Genomic DNA, 17,913 nt, shown 5'->3' with positions numbered 1-17,913 from the left:
AGAATTGGTGTGTCATTTCGGAGTTCCGGCAAGGATCATCACTGACAACGGCACCCAGTTCACGAGCCACGCCTTCATGCAATACGTTCATACCCTCGGATGTAAGATCTCATTCGCTTCTATGGCACACCCCCGAAGCAATGGACAAGCTGAGAGAGCAAACGCTGAAGTGCTTGGTGGACTCAAGACAAGAACTTTCGATACGCTGCAGAAGCACGGTAGGCCGTGGATCGAGGAGCTGCCGGTAGTTCTCTGGTCCCTCAGAACGACACCTAACCGAGCTACCGGGCAGACTCCCTTCTCCCTGGTCTATGGGGCAGAAGCAGTTATCCCCAGGGAACTCATTTACGAGTCCCCTCGAGTGCTTGCCTACGATGAAGTAGCGCAAGATCAGCACCGGCGTGACGATGCTGTGCTACTCAAGGAGAACTGTCTCCGGGCTGCTACGTGTGCTGCACGCTACCAGCAAGCCCTGCACCGCTATCATAGTCGCAGGGTTCACGCCCACTGTTTTGAGAAAGGTGACATTGTCCTTAGGCGCGTTCAGTCCGCCAAGGGTACACACAAGTTATCACCGAAGTGGGAAGGCCCTTACCGGGTAGTACGAGTCACCATACCTGGCGCAGTCCATCTGGAGACCAGAGATGGCACACCGTTGCAAAACTCATGGAATATTGAGCACCTCGTGGTCGGGATAGAGCGGCAACTCAAGCCGAACAGCAGCCCGCCCCACCGCCACGTAAAAACAGAGACAAAACAGCTCGGGGTTACACATACGACCTTCGGCAGGACCTGGACAGTAGAGCAGGACACACCAGATCGATCTACGGATCACGAGGACGCTCTTCGACGCACGATGATGGCTACCTATTCAGACGTGGAAAACCTAGTCACGCCCGGGCCGATAACCGCAGGCGGACTCCATCGGAGGTGCGCCGCGACGCGGCCCGATATAGAGGCGCCGCACACCCTCTTTGCTTCACTGATGAAGTAATGGACCATGAATTCCCGGAAGGGTTCAAACCCATCAATATTGAATCATACGACGAAACAACCGATCCCGTAGTATGGATTGAGGATTTTATTCTCCACATCCATATGGCCCGTGGAGACGATCTCCACGCCATCAAATACCTCCCACTAAAGCTAAAAGGGCCAGCTCGGCACTAGTTAAACAGCCTGCCTGAAAATTCTATCGGCAGCTGGGAGGACTTGGAAGAAGCCATCCTTGACAACTTCCAAGGTACATATGTTCGGCCACCTGACGCCGATGACTTAAGTCACATAGTTCAACAACCCAGCGAGTCAGCCAGGAAATTCTGGACTAGGTTCCTAACCAAAAAGAACCAGATCGTCGACTATCCGGATGCAGAAGCCCTAGCGGCCTTGAAACATAGCATCCATAACGAATGGCTCGCCCGGCACCTCGGCCAAGAAAAGCCGAAGACTATGGCAGCCCTCACGGCACTTATGGCCCGCTTTTGCGCGGGTGAGGATAGCTGGCTGGCTCGCAGTAAAAACACAGCCAGCGAGGCAGGCCCCTCCGAGGCCAAAAACAGCACCGGCGCAACGGACACAAACGCCGAAGCAATGGCGATAACACCGATGACACTACAGTTAATGCCGCATTCAGTGGCTCCAAGTCCAGCCAGCGGAAGAAGCCGTATAAAAGGAATAGTGAGGGACCATCCAGCTTGGACTGCATACTCGATCGTCTGTGCCAGATACATGGCACCCCGCACAAACCAGCCAATCATACCAACAGAGATTGTTGGGTTTTTAAACAAGCCGGCAAGTTAAATGCAGAGAACAAGGAAAAGGGATCACAAAGTGAGGACGATGACGAAGAGCCTCGGCAGCCGAACACTGGGGGGCAGAAGAAGTTTACCCCTCAAGTCAAAACGGTGAACATGATATATGCAACACACATCCCCAAAAGGGAGCGCAAACGTGCACTCAGGGACGTCTATGCGGTAGAGCCAGTCGCCCCAAAATTCAATCCATGGTCGTCATTCCCGATCACATTTGATCGCCGAGACCACCCGACCAGCGTTCGTCACGGCGGGTCGGCCGCACTGGTCCTCGACCCAATTATCGACAGATTCCACCTCACGCTGGTCCTGATGGATGGTGGTAGTAGCCTCAACCTGCTTTATCAGGATACGGTGCACAATATGGGCATCAACCCATCACGGATCAAGCCCACAAGGACTACCTTTAAAGGAGTCATACCAGGTGTAGAGGCCCGTTGTACGGGCTCAATCACCCTAGAGGTTGTCTTCGGATCTCCGGACAACTTCCGAAGTGAAGAATTAATCTTCAACACCGTCCCCTTCCGCAGCGGCTATCATGCACTGCTTGGACGAACCGCATTTGCTTGATTCAATGCGGTGCCACACTATGCTTACCTTAAGCTCAAGATGCCCGGACCATGCGGCGTTATAACAGTCAATGGAAATATGGAACGCTCCCTCCGTACCGAGGAGCACACCGCTGCCCTAGCAGCAGAGGTACAGAGCGTCCTTTTTAAGCCGAATCCCCGGACACCACTAAGAGGGTCCGGACCATTCTGCAGCAGGACAGCTCGGCTCGTCAAGAACTCGACTAGCAATTTGGCCTCTGTCCCAGCCCCAATCAGGTGGCGGCATTCATACCGCGCGTACATAACTACGCACTCAAAATACCATGGGCATAGACGGAGGCATTCTTGTCTCATGATCCATAGTACGGCTTGACCGTGCCCGGACAAACATACTTTCAATATTTACTTTTTCTCCTTTTCAGGTTTCTTTTCCACAGGCCCTCTCTGAAGGCCTGAACACCTATCATTTTGAAGGATAAGTACACCAAGGCGACAAGCAGCTCGGACGCATAAGGGGAGCTCTAGGCGACCCCTTCAATGATCACTCTACCTATTTCCGGGTACTCGTATGCAGCTTTACCTTGGTTGTGGCATTTTAAATAGCCTTATTGCTTATTGCACTACAAATACACTTTGATGTATTAATTACGCTATAAATGGAAAAAAAAATAGTTCGCAGGCTAAGTTCCTGCGGCATTGGCTTACTGTCCTTTTCCTTTTCCCTTTTTCTTGATATTCTTATCAATTGCACACGTACACTCTGGTACGCCTTCATTCGCCAGGGGCTTCAATATGCCCCATAACACGGCAACAAAAGTCCAAACACTTTTACAGTATAGTTCGGCACCCCGATCTTTAGCATTATATGCATCGGCTCCAAATCATGTCTTTGGTCAATAGTTGGGTTGCCCGGCTCCTGTGCTTACTACCTTACGTTCCGTTATATCAGCTAGGGTAGTAAAGGTAGAACTACTGCGATTGTGCCCTGGTTCATCCAGAGGAGCACCTCAGTAGAGAAAACCGAAAACTGACTGTCATGATGCGGCGAGAGCCGGTCAGTTGTTCGAGAGGTTACAAATCGTTAGAGGTTTTTCCCGCATTTAGCGAAGGATTGGTTTCTACCCGATCAGGTGTTTACAGCATCCCATGTTCGTACTCACGAGCACTAGGGGCTGCGCCTAAACTTCTATTTGTCAAACTCCTATGGCTAAGTGAGAGTGATAAAGCCGTATAGTCCGATTGCCTGGTTCGCAGCGCTAACACCTCCTTAACGGACCAAAAATCTTTGGATCAAGTGTGTTTTGGCGCCAACCGAACACCCCGGTACTTCCTACACGGGGGTTGAAGCCGACGACTGGCCAACTCTCAGATTTAATAAAAACGGCCACATAGGAGGTAAAAAATTAACACAAAGCATTATATTACACAAATTGTCTTTGTTTCATAGTATAGGGCGATTCTTCTATGCAGCAATGAGGATAATCCTCAAGTTATGGACCCAGTCCATGTAGTTGCTACAATCATCTTTCAACTTAGCTTTCTCTAGGAACGCATTAAAATTCAGGGGAACGGTAGCACGGGCCATTGATCTACAACATAGATATGCAAATACTAGCAGGAATAAGTTCATGATAAATTAAGTTCAATTAATCAAATTACTTAAGAACTCCCACTTAAATAGACATCCCTCAAGTCATCTAAGTGATACATGATCCAAATCAACTAACCCATGTCTGATCATCACGTGAGATGGGGTAGTCATAAATGGTGAACATCTCTATGTTGATAATATCTACTATATGATTCACGTTCGACCTTTCAGTCTCCAGTGTTTCGAGGCCATGTCTGTACATGCTAGGCTCGTCAAGTTTAATCCAAGTATTCCGCATGTGCAAAACTGTCTTGCACACGTTCTATGTGAACGTAGAGTCTATGACACCCGATCATCACATGGTGTCTCAACACGATGAACTGTAGCAACGGTACATACTCAGGGAGAACACTTTTACCTTCAAATTTAGTTAAGGGATCATCTTATAATGCTACCGTCATACTAAGCAAAATAAGATGCATAAAAGATAAACATCACATGCAATCAAAATATGTGACATGATATGGCCATCATCATCTTGTGCTTTTGATCTCCATCACCAAAGCATCGTCATGATCTCCATCGTCACCGGCTCGACACCTTGATCTCCATCGTTGCGTCGTGGCCGTCTCACCAACTATTGCTTCTACAACTAGTGCTAACGCATAGTGATAAAGTAAAGCAATTACATGGCGTATGCAGTTCATACAATAAAGAGACAACCATAAGGCTCCTGCCGGTTGCCGATAACTTTTACAAAACATGATCATATCACATCATGTCTCTTGACCATATCACATCACAACATGCCCTGCAAAAACAAGTTAGACGTCCTCTACTTTGTTGTTGCAAGTTTTACGTGGCTGCTATGGGCTTCTAGCAAGAACCGTTCTTACCTATGCATAAAACCACAACGGTGTTTCGTCAAGTTTGCTATTTTAACCTTCTTCAAGGATCGGCCGTAGTCAAATTCGATTCAACTAAAGTAGGAGAAATAGACACCCGCCAGCCACCTTTATGCAAAACTAGTTGCATGTCTGTCGGTGGAACCGGTCTCATGTGCGTGGACATGTAAGGTTGGTCTGGGCCGCTTCATCTCACAATACCGCCGAATCAAAAGTAAGACATTGGTGGTAAGAAGTATGACTATCACCGCCCAGAACTCTTTGTGTTCTACTCATGCATATCATCTATGCATAGACCTGGCTCATGATGCCACTGTTGGGAATCGTTGCATGGAAAACAAAAAAGTTCTACGCACACGCGATGATCTATCCATGGAGATGCATAGCAACGAGTGGGAGAGTGTGTCTACGTACCCTCGTAGGCCGTAAGCGGAAGCGTTTAACAACGCGGTTTATGTAGTCGAACTTTTTCTAGCTCCGACTGATCAAGTACTGAACGTACGACACCTCCGAGTTCTGCACACGTTCAGCTCGGTGACGTCCCTCGCCTTCTTGATCCAGCAAGAGGTCGAGGTAGTAGATGAGTTCCGTCAGCACGACGGCATGGTGACGGTGATGGTGAAGTGATCCTCGCAGGGCTTCCCTAAGCACTACGAAAATATGACCGGGGGTGTAAACGGTGGAGGGGGCGCCACACACGGCTAGGAAATTGTCTGGTGTGTGCTAGGGGTGCCCCCACATATATATATATATAGGTGGGAGGGGGAGGGGACAGGCCAGGAGGTGCCCCAAGTAGTACTGAATCCTACTTGGGTTCCCCCTTGGCTGCCCCCCTTTCCATATTAACCGGAGGGGGAAGGAAAGAGGAGGGGGAGGTCGAATCCCCCCCTTTCCTTTCTATTCCCTTTCCATATGGGGGGCGCACCAGCCCCTGGTGGCTGGTCCGTTTCCCTTCTTGGCCCATAAGGCCCATATCTTTTGCTGAGGGTGCCCGGAACCCCTTCAGGTGACCCGATATGTACCCGGTACCCTCCGGAACACTTCCGGTGTCCGAATACCATCGTCCTATATATCAATCTTTACCTCTCGACCATTTTGAGACTCCTTGTCATGTCTGTGATCTCATCCGGGACTTCGAACAATATTCTGTCACCAAATCACATAACTCATATAATACTATATCGTCATCGAACGTTAAGCGTGCGGACCGTACGGGTTCTAGAACTATGTAGACATGATCGAGATACCTCTCTGGTCAATAACCAATAGCGGAACCTGGATGCTCATATTGGCTCCTACATATTCTACGAAGATCTTTATCGATCGAACCGTTATGACAATATATGTTATTCCCTTTGTCTATCGGTATGTTACTTCCCGAGATTCGATTGTCGGTATCTTCATACCTAGTTCAATCTCATTACTAGCAAGTCTCTTTATTCGTTCCGTAATACATCACCTCATGAATAACTCCTTAGTCATTTGCTTGCAAGCTTGTGATGTATATTACCGAGAGGGCCCTGAGATACCTCTCCAATACTCGGAGTGACAAATCCTAATCTCGATCAATGCTAACTCAACAAACACCTTTGGAGATATCTGTAGAGCATCTTTATAATCACCCAGTTATGTTGTGACGTTTGATAGCACACAAGGCATTCCTCCGGTATCCGGGAGTTGCATAATCTCATAATCGAATGAATATGTATTTGACATGAAGAAAGCAATAGCAATAAAAACTGAACGATCATAATGCTAAGCTAACGGATGGGTCTTGTCCATCACATCATTCTCCTAATGATGTGATCCCGTTATCAAATGACAACTCATGTCCATGGTTAGGAAACCTTAACCATCTTTGATCAACAATCTAGTCTAGTAGAGGCTCACTAGGGACACGGTGTTTGTTTATATATTCACACATGTATTTAGGTTTTCGATCAATACAATTATAGCATGAATAGTAAACCTTTATCATAAATAAGGAAATATAAAATAACAACTTTATTATTGCCTCTAGATCATATTTCCTTCACTGCCACGTGGAATATCTATGCCGAGGGCTTCGCCGTCGAAATAGTATTAAATCATTTTTTACTTTTACTTTTTCTAATTTAAATATGATTTATGTAAACTTCAACATGCATAAATTATATATCCATTTGGGGTAGAATTTTCCATACATTATAAATATCCAACTTGATTTTGTTTTAGAGTATGTTATAAATGTAACCTCATGCACTTTTGTGTCTAGGTCCTTATAATTTATTAAAATCACAACTAATGATACTTGCATCAATTTTGACAAAATTTATATGGTTTTTAATCTGTATTTTGAAGGGATTCTGTTGCTATACCATGTTTTCAAATTAGAACAAACTAAAATCATGTTTACTTCAGTTTTACAGAGAACACCCTTCTGTTTTGAATTTTTCTATACTTTTCATTTACTTGGCCAAACGAGACAAATTTTATATCTACATCTATTCGATTCATGTCTGGAAGTGCGTTGGGAGTGTGGTCGAGGGGCATCGGGGGCTAGCTATGCCACCCAATCTTTCCCATCCTCACACATGTTTAGACGTGTGTTGGGAGGTGCAAACACCCGACACGCAGCTCCGGAGTGAGATCCCCTTCACGGACGGCGCTGCCACTGGCTATTGGAGGGTGGCGAATGACTGCGTCGGGTCACCGCAGAGGGAATCTTGTGGTAGGTTGGGCCCATACCTTGTTCTGACGAGTTACCATGGGCCTACCAATCACAACCAGGTGAAAAGGTCCATTGGTCAAAGACCGTCCGGCGAAAGTCAAAGGCATAGATCTCTTGGTTAATTGGTCCATGGTTTGGCCGGCCGGGGGCCTTAGGGGGTAGCAATGCCACCAGAGCATCGCCTCGGGTCCTCATACATGTCTTAAGTTGTGGTGGGATGTCTGAAGAGACAATACGCGGCTCCGGGGTGTGGTCCCTCCTCACGAACAGGTAAGACACCAAAGTAATCCATTTGCGGTTCTAGTGTTGCATGAATATTCCTTGGCACCCGGAGCGTGATCAACTAATGAAATTTTTTCATGAAGCAAACACATGTGATATAAGACGTGTGGTAATTTTTCAAAAAAAATTAAAGAGGGGGAAGTATGCACAAAAATCTCCCGTTATGGATTGTTCTTCGCATATCAGCGAGTGTGGTCTGTGGCCATCGGGGGCTAGCTTGCCACCAAATCTTTCCCCGGGTCCTCATACATGTCGGGAAGTGTGTTGGGAGGTGCAAACACCCAGCACGCAGCTCTGGAGTGAGATCCCCTTCATGGACGGCGTTGCCGCCGGCTCTTGGAGCGGGGGGGGGGGGGGGGGGGGGGGGAGATTGCGTCGGGTCGCCGCAGAGGGAATCTTGTGGTAGGTTGGGCCCATACATTGTTCTGACGTGTTACCATGGGCCTACCTATCACAGTGATGACCCACGGGTATAGGGGATCAATCGTAGTCCTTTCGATAAGTAAGAGTGTCGAACCCGACGAGGAGCAGAAGCAAATGACAAGTGGATTTCAGCAAGGTATTTTCTGCAAGCACTGAAATAGTCGGTAACAAATAGTCGATACCAAGATAATTTGTAATGGACAAGTAATGGTAACGGTAACAAAAGTGCAGCAAGGTAGCCCAATCCTTTTGAGCAAAGGACAGGCCAAAACAGTCTCTAATAATAAGCAAAGTGTTCTTCAGGGTACACGGGAATTTCATCTAGTCACTTTCATCATGTTAGTTTGATTCGTGTTCGCTACTTTGAAAATTTGATATGTGGGTGGACCGGTGCTTAGGTGATGTTCTTACTTGAACAAACCTCCTACTTATGATTAACCCCCTCGCAAGCATCTGCAACTACGAGAAAAGTTTTTCAGATAAAATCTAACCACAGCATTAAACTTTTGGATCCAAATCGTTCCCTTACGAAGTAGCGCATAAACTAGGGTTTAAGTTTCTGTCACTCTAGCAACCCAGCATCTAATAACTACTCCACAATGCATTCCCTTAGGCCCAAATATGGTGAAGTGCCATGTGGTCGACGTTCACATGACACCACTAAGGGAATCACAACATACATATCATCAAAATATCGAACACATATCAAGTTCACATGATTACTTGCAACATGACTTCTCCCATGACCTCAAGAACAAAAGTAACTACTCACAAATGATAATCATGCTCAGGATCAGAGGGGTATTAAATAGCATAATGGATCTGAACATATAATCTTCCACCAAATAAACCATATAGTAATCAACTACTACATGTAATCAACACTACTAGTCACCTACAAGTACCAACCTGAAGTTCTGGTACAAAGAATGAATACAAGAGATGAACTAGGGTTTGAGAGGAGATGGTGCCATTGAAGATGTTGATGGAGATGGCCCACCCAAAATGAGAGGGTTGTTGGTGATGACTATGATTTCCCCCTCCGGGAGGGAGGTTCCCCGGCCGGAATCGCTCCGCCGGAGGGCAAAAGTGCTCCTGCCAAAGTTTCTTCTCGAGACGGTGGCGCTTCGTCCCGAAAGTCCCCCTCTAATTTTTTTCTAGGTCAAAATGACTTATATACCAGAAGATGGGCACTGGAGGTGGGCCGAGGAGGGCACAACCCACCAGGGCGCGCCTGGGGGCCCATGCGCGCCCTAGTGTCTTGTGCTCACCAAGGTGGCCCCCTCCGGTAGTTATTTGCTATAGTATTTTTTATATATTCCAAAACAATTCTCCGTAAATTTTCAGCTCATTTAGAGATGTGCAGAATAGGTAACTCTGATGTAGCTTTTCAGGTCCAGAATTCCAGCTGCCGGCATTCTCCCTCTTTGTGTAAACCTTGCATATTATCAGAGAAAAGGCATTAGAATTACTCCAAAAAGCATTTTATTATGAATAAAAACATTATAAATAACAGTAGGAAATAATGATGCAAAATCGACGTATCAACTCCCCCAAGCTTAGACCTCGCTTGTCCTCAAGCAAAGAACCGATATCGAAAAACATGTCCACATGCTTAGAGAGAGAGAGAGGTGTCGATAAAATAAAATATGGACATAGAAGCATCATGATTATTATTATAACAGCAAAGAACTTTAAACATAAAGATTTATCACACAACTTTTATCATATGACTTCTCATGAACAAGTAACAATTCATCACAACATTAAAGTATAAAGCATAAACTCTAGTAACCAACAAACTATGTTCTCAGTCGACTTTGCAACTACAATTCATCATATTTTCAGGAAGGGTCACGTATCGGAGCCTTTTGGCAAGTCCACATACTCAACCATCATTTAATCTTATATGATTGCTAACACTCACTGCATACCCATGAGCAAAAAGTTTCAACTAGACACATAGAAAGATAGGGGCTTATAGTTTCGCCTCCCAACGTATTCACCTCAAGGGTGATGTCAACAACAGTAACTCATGCTCACTCACATCCAACTAGATATATGTGGTTAGATCTTTCCTCACCATATGATGCTTGCCAAAAGAGAAAATAAAAAGGAATAGGGAAGAATACTTTGACTCATGCATAAAAGTAAATACATAAAAGTAAAAGATAGGCCCTTCGCAGAGGGAAGCAGAGGTTGCCATGCACTTTTTATTTGTATGCCAAATCCCTTAATGCAAATGAACATCATGTTATATTGCCCCTTATGATAGCAGCCTTTATTATGCAGTATGTCGCTTTTATTACTTTGCCATCACAAGTTCGTACAACGGTCAATTTTCCCTTATACAAAATGATCCAACACATTTAGAAGCAATTTTTATTTCCTTATTGCACCCATGACAACTTACTTAAAGGATCTTACTCAATCCATAGGTAGGTATGGTGGACTCTCAAGGAATGAATTTGGGTTTAAGGGTTTTGGATGCACAAGTAGTATCTCTACTTAGTGCGGAGTTTTTGGCTAGCAAAGATATTGAGCAAGCACCACATGTTGAAGGATCTATAAAAATATAAATTCTATGTGGATGTGAACAAGCATAACTCATTACGTTGTATTCCTTGTCCAACGTCAACAATTTTGACATATAATATTTAATGGGGGCTCATCATAAAAGATGTCCAAGATAGTGTATTTGCATGTGAGTCTTCTCTTCCCTTATTAATTCTTTCACGGGTTGCATTATTGACCAATGATATGTTTGTCAATCTCAAATAAATTTTACCACTTATACTTTTCCTTATGTGATGTCATTACTTACCATAAGATTACCATATGATCCTTTTAATTTATTTCTTTTTATTTTATTGCAACAAGGAAGTAAAGAAACAAAAAAATTCAAACTAAACTTTATTATATATCTCGCACACTATTACATAGATAGATAGATCACTAGCAAGCACTCAAAAATTGATCAAACTAAACTTTTATTGAACTAAACCAAACGATAACTAAAGATCAAACTAAAATAGATAAAGGCAAAGATAGTGGTGGTGATACGATACCGGGCACCTCCCCCAAGCATGGCACAAACCAAGGGGACACTACTGCAGGATGCTGCTAACGCGACACTACGATCAGAGACCCTTCGACGAAACTGTGTGTGATGCAATATCACAAACGCTGGTGTAAGAAAACCATCAAAAAAGATGCAAAACGTTTGCAATGATGGATGCATCAAACACGATTCAGAATTTAGTTGCGTGTGGGATGAGGGGCATACAGTTGAGTTCAATGAACTGTTTGCGATGAGGCAGAACAAAAGAAACGGGCAGTCAGATGAAGGTGTGTGCGATATACAGCATACGGTTCACTCGGATGAACTGTTTGTGATTAGGCAACACAAAAGAAACAGTCAGCCAGATCAAGGTGTGTGCAATATACGACATACAGTTCACTCGGATGAACTATTTGTGTTGAGCCAAGAGAACAGAAACGGTTCAACTTAACAAGATGTGTGCGATACGCGATAAATAGGTCTGTAATCGAAAACATGTGGGAAGACCGATAACAACACAGACGATTCCTGTTAACAAGATGTGTGTGTTGTGAGCAAACGATTGCTGGTATACAATGGTCAGTGATTGATGAAACCATCACCGACGGGTTCCATTGTTTAGTCCGTGTGTGATGTGATTTGCTCTGTCTATGGAGCATCAACATATATACTTAAAAAGACAGCATTGCAAAACAAAATTAAGCATACAATTACACAAGTGACTACACACGTAACATTTCCGCACACCAAAGTAAGCAATTACATGCATACTAAACTAGGAGAAACGAGGATCTAATCATCTACTTATTGTTGCGACGACATTTGCCATTGCTCTGCTTCTGGCTGGATCCCTGGCCGTTTTGAAGAAGGACGCACTTTCTCATGTCAACGATCCGCATGTACATGTCGTAGCTCATGTACGCCTCCTTGGCCGCGTACAAGATGTGAGCTTTGTCGAGTATCTCCATCCAGGCCGAGTGCCAAGCATGCTTGTCCTTGTTGCAGGAATCCTTCATGTCTCTATAGTAGGGGTCGATGATGGCCTCGACAAGGTGAACCAGTGAGTCCTTCTCATGCTCCTTGCTGCCCCAGATCTTGTATTGTCCCTGGATGTCGACAAGATTCTGGCAGGCGATGCCCGAATTCTCGAGCGCCTTTACATCATTCGTGAAGTCCACCGTAGCAAACATTAATGGGGGCTATTGACAAACCTGGCAAAACGCTCGCAAGGCCTTGTGGCCAGGTAGTAGTGGTAGACGAGGACGTGGTGTGATAATCCCCAAGTGCAGGGAATCATCGTAGTAATTTACAAAGGTGGAAGTGATAAGCATGGAGTGTCGAACCCACAAGGAGCTAAAGGTAAGATCAATATTCTCTCAAGTCCTATCTGCCATCCATACGACTCTATGTACACCGTACGTTTGCTTCCAACTAGAAACGAGAAATAAAACTACCTTGTGGGTATGAAGAGGATAACTTTGCATGATATCGGAGAGCTAAAATATGAAAGTAGGTGCTGTTATCATAAAGTTAGAATATATTACTAAATATTATAAATAGCGAGTGTGGAATAATGATGGGTCGGTGTGCGGAATTGTCCTAGGCAATTGTTAACAAGACCGGTAATCACTATTGCAATTTCATATGAGGGAGAGGCATAAGCTAACATACTTTCTCTTCTTGGATCATATGCACTTATGATTGGAACTCTAGCAAGCATCCGCAACTACTAAAGATCATTAAGGTAAAACCCAACCATAGCATTAAAGCATCAAGTCCCCTTTATCCCATACGCAAAAACCCCCTTACTCGGGTGTATGCTTTTATCACTCAAGCCACCCACTATAAGCAAATCATGAACGTATGGCAACACCCTACAGCGGAATCCCTCGCGCTTGCACGACACGGAGGGCACAATAGGACAGCACCAAAATAAAACATACAACTCATACCAATATAGATCATCAATCAACCCAAAGACAAAAGATATCTACTCAAAACATCGTAGGATGGCAACACATCATTGGATCATAATATGTGGCATAAAGCACTATGTTCAAGTAGGGATTACAGCGGCGTGCAGGAGAGTGGACCGCGTAAAAGAGATGAGGATGGTGATGATGATGGTGATGTTGATGAAGACGATCACCGCGGCGATGATTCCCCTCCTGATGGCACTCTGGCGCCACCGGAAGAGAGGAGGAGAGGTTTTCCCCCTTGTGCTTCCTCCTCCATGGCCTCCGGTGATGATGGCCCTATCCGGCAGGGTGCCGGAGAAGGCCTAGATTGATTTCTCGTGGCTATAGAGGCTTGCGGCGGCGGAACTTCCGGTCTAGGTTATTTCCCGAAGGTTTCTGTATTTATAGGAGAGGTTGGCATTGATTTCACGTTAGGGGAATCTCCGGGCTGTCCACGAGGCAGGGGGGGCGCCCGCCAGGGGGGTGGGTGCACCCCCCACCCTCGTGGGCAGCCCGGGACTCTTCTGGCCCAACTCTTGCACTCCAGGGGCTTCTTTTGGTCCACAAAAATCATCAAAAATTGGCACGTCAATTGGACTCCGTTTGGTATTCATTTTCTGTAAAACTCAAAAACAAGGAGAAAACAGAAACTGGCACTGGGCTCTAGGTTAATAGGTTAGTCCCAAAAATCATATAAGATAGCATGTAAATGCATATAAAACATCTACGATGGATAATGTAATAGCATGAATACTTCATAAATTATAGATACGTTGGAGACGTATCAGCATCCCCAAGCTTAATTCCTGCTCGTCCTTGAGTAGGTAAATGATAAAAGAAATAATTTATGAAGTGTGAATGCTAGCAAGTGCATAAGTTTGATCAATATAATTCCAAAACACTTTTTCTAGCATCATTATATATCATAACAGTAGCTCAACTCATAAAACTTCTCATGATCAAGTAAACAAGATATTCACACGTTAAAGTATAGATCATAAACTTTCTTGAAAACTAAGAAACCGTGCCCTTAGTCATCAAACAATTGCAATTCATCTTATTTTCAGGAAGGGTCTATGTCAGAGCTTTGATGCAGCAAACTCCACATACTCAACTATCATTTAATCTTTCACAATTGCTAACACTCATGTCATATTTATGGGTTCAAAGTTTTAATCGGACACAAAGAAAGATAGGGGCTTATAGTTGCCTCCCAACCTTTTACCTCAAGGGTAATGTCAACAATAATAACTCATGAAAACCTACATCCAAGTGGATATATATATCCAGATCGCTCCAACACAAAGTGCTTGCCAAAGGAAAAAGTGTAAAAAGGAAAGGTGATGATCACCCTGACTCTTGTATAAAGGTAGACGCTAAAAGTAAAAGATAGGCCCTTCGCAGAGGGAAGCAGAGGTTGTCATGCGCTTTTATGGTTGGATGCACAAAATCTTAATGCAAAAGAACGTCACTTTATATTGCCTCTTGTGATAGAGACCTTTATTATGCAGTCCGTCGCTTTTATTACTTCCCTATCACAAGTTCGTATAAAGCTTATTTTCTTCGCACTAATAGATCATACATATTTAGAGAGCAATTTTTATTGCATGCACCGATGACAACTTACTTGAAGGATCTTACTCAATCCTTAGGTAGGTATGGTGGACTCTCATGGCAAAACTGGTTTAAGGGATGTTTGGAAGCACAAGTATTATTTCTACTTGGTGCAAAGAATTTGGCTAGCATGAGAGGGAAAGGCAAGCCCATCATGCTGGATGATCCAAGACAATATAACTTTTCGGATATAGGAAAACATAACCCATTAAGTTGTCTTCCTTGTCCAACATCAACTTTTTAGCATGTCATATTTTAATGAGTGCTCACAATTACAAAAGATGTCCAAGATAGTATATTTATATGTGAAACCTCTCTTCCTTCAATATTCTTTCATGAATTGTTCAAGTGACCAATTCTGAGTTTGCTAACTTTCAATAAATTTACCACCCATACTTATTATGTGTGAAGTCATTACTCCCCATGTTATAGGCATATGAAACATATATAAATTCAGATTTATGATATTCGATTCATTCAACCGTTTACTCATAGGATATACGTGAAGCATGCGAGTAACTGACAAACTACTCCAGAAAGATATAAGTGAAGAACACTGAGTAGTCAAATAATTAACTAGCCATGGGAGGATTATTTTTCATTCAAGATTTCAGATCCAATGATTTTATTCAAACAGCAAGTAAAATTGAAAATACGCTCCAAGCAAAACACATATCATGTGACGAATAAAAATATAGCTCCGAGTAAGGTATACCGATAGTTTTGAAGACGAAAGAGGGGATGCCTTCCGGGGCATCCCCAAGCTTAGGCGCTTGAGTCTTCCTTGAATATTACCTCGGGGTGCCTCGGGCATCCCCAATCTTAGGTTCTTTCAACTCCTTATTCTCCTCATATCGATATCTTACCCAAAGCTTGAAAACTTCGATCACACAAAACTTAATGGAACTTCGTGAGATAAGTTAGTATGATAAAGAGTAAACCATTCACTTTGGTACTGTCAAAGACAAGGTTCATAATTTTTCTCACACAATGCCTACTGTACCATATCATTTCTACAATTTATATTGAGAAATATAAGCCATAGAAACTAGAAAACAAGCAAACTATGCAATGAAAACAGAATCTGTCAGAAACAGAACAGTCTGTAATGATCTGAACAGAAACCACACTTCTGCTACTCCAAACATTATGAAATAAATTGGTGGACTGAGTAATTTGTATATTAATCTTCTGCAAAAAGAATCAACTCCAAAGCACTCTTCTATAAAAAATGACCGCTAATCTCGTGAGCGCAAAGTTTCTGTTCTTTACAGCAAGATCACATTAACTTTCACCCAAGTCTTCCCAAAGGTCTTACTTGGCACTTTATTGAAACCAAAGCTATAAAACATGATTAATACAGTAGCTTAATCATGTAAACACACAAAAACAGAAAGGGTAAATATTGGGTTGTCTCCCAACAAGCGCTTTTCTTTAATGCCTTTTAGCTAGGCAGGATGATTTCAATGATGCTCACATAAAAGATAAGAATTGAAACATAAAGAGAGCATCATGAAGAATATGACTAGCACATTTAAGCCTAACCCACTTCCTATGCCTAGGGATTTTGTGAGCACACAATTTAAGGGAACAAGAATCAACTAGCATAGGAAGGCAAAGCAAGTATAACTTCGAAACTTTAAGCACATAGAGAGGAAACTTGATATTATTGCAACGCCTACAAGCATATATTCCTCCCTCATAATAATTTCCAGTAGCATCATGAATTAGTTTAACAATATAACCATCACATAAAGCATTCTTTTCATGATCTACAAGCATAGAAATTTTTCTACTCTCCACATAAGCAAAATTCTTCTCATTCGGAATAGTGGGATCACTAATTCCTAAAGTTGACACTCTTCCAAACCCACTTTAGATGATAGATTATTCATACTCCAGAATATATAAGTGAAGTTCATGGAGAATTCTACAATTAATATAGACCAACCAATATCCAAGCTCAAAATATATAAGTGAAGCACACGAAGCATTCTATAAAAACATACTCAAATGATTTAAGTGAAGCACAAAGAGCAATTCTATAAGATCATACTTAAAAGATATAAGTGAAGCACATGAAGTATTATATAAATCAATGAAGATATATCTCATGCTAGCATGAGTCTTAAAGAAAAATAAAGACACAAAGGACACAAATCATGTGAACAAAACAAAAACCGAGGTATACGATATTTGTTGAAGAAGAAAGATGGGATGCCAACCGGGGCATCCCCAAGCTTAGATGCTTGAGTATCCTTTGAAATATTTACTTGGGGTGCCTCGGGAATCCCCAAGCTTGAACTCTTGCCTCTCTTTATTCTTCTCACATCGGTAACTCCTCGTTCTTCGAACAATTCATTCACAAAAACTTAAACAAAAACTTTGTGAGATCCGTTAGTGTAAAAAAGAAAAACTACCACTTTAAGGTACTGTAATTAACTCATTATTTATTTATATTGGTGTTAAACCTACTGTATTCCAACTTCTCTATGGTTCATACCCCCCCCCCCCCCGATACTAGCCATAGATTCGTCAAAATAAGCAAACAACACATAGAAAACAGAATCTGTCAAAAACAGGACAGTCTGTAGTAATTTGGAAGTTTAGTGAACTTCTGTAACTCCAAAAATTATGAAATAAATTTGAAACTTTGAAACATTTGTACAGAAGTAATGTGCAAAACGTTTCAGACCAATTTGACCTTCCAGTAAGAAATGTAAAATCACGCGCTACAGCCAAAGTTTCTGTTTTTGTTCTGCACATAGTAAACAAGCGATCTAATCATCCTAAAACCAAAGCTTGGCACATTATTTTTATAATACAATGGATATATACAAGGGTATAATTATTTACAGAGAAACTTCCATGAAAAATTCTACATTGTTTCCGTGAGCATGAACACAAGTGCTCAAGGTCGACCCTCACATCTTCAATGCATAACTTTCCAATCACTTCTCTTTTTGAAAAACATTTTAGGCATGATAGGCTAGTAATTTTTTTTTGT

This window comes from Triticum aestivum, chromosome 2D, assembly GCF_018294505.1.
Source record: "Triticum aestivum cultivar Chinese Spring chromosome 2D, IWGSC CS RefSeq v2.1, whole genome shotgun sequence".
NCBI lineage: Eukaryota > Viridiplantae > Streptophyta > Magnoliopsida > Poales > Poaceae > Triticum > Triticum aestivum.
The sequence above is the reverse complement of the archived record's forward strand: the minus strand, read 5'-3'. Positions refer to the sequence as shown.